Raw genomic sequence first — 684 nt, 5'->3', positions numbered from 1 at the left:
ACATGACTCTCAGTATAAGATCTGTACATGGAACCTCAGGTACCACATTACTCTCAGTATGAGACCTGTACAGGAACCCCCGGCACCACATGACTCTCAGTATAAGACCTGTACAGGAACCCCTGGGACCACATTACTCTCAGTATGAGACCTGTACAGGAACCTCAGGTACCACATTACTCTCAGTATAAGACGTGTACAGGAACCCCCGGCACCACATGACTCTCAGTATAAGAACTGTACAGGAACCCCCGGCACCACATGACTCTCAGTATAAGACCTGTACAGGAACCCCCGGCACCACATGACTCTCAGTATAAGACCTGTACAGGAACCGTCGGCACCACATTACTCTCAGTATAAGACCTGTACAGGAACCCCCAGCACCACATGACTCTCAGTATGAGACCTGTACAGGAACCCCCGGGACCACATTACTCTCAGTATGAGACCTGTACAGGAACCCCCGGCACCACATGACTTTCAGTATAAGATCCTGTACAGGAACCCCCGGCACCACATGACTCTCAGTATAAGACCTGTACAGGAACCCCCGGCACCACATGACTCTCAGTATAAGAACTGACAGGAACCCCCGGCACCACTTGACTCTCAGTATAAGACCTGTACAGGAACCCCCGGCACCACATGACTCTCAGTATAAGACCTGTACAGGAACCCCCG

Source organism: Eucyclogobius newberryi, unplaced genomic scaffold (genome assembly GCF_026437365.1).
Source record: "Eucyclogobius newberryi isolate DKJ021-1_F unplaced genomic scaffold, fEucNew1.0.hap1 SCAF_15, whole genome shotgun sequence".
Classification (NCBI taxonomy): Eukaryota; Metazoa; Chordata; class Actinopteri; order Gobiiformes; family Gobiidae; genus Eucyclogobius; species Eucyclogobius newberryi.
This window is presented reverse-complemented; position numbering follows the sequence as displayed.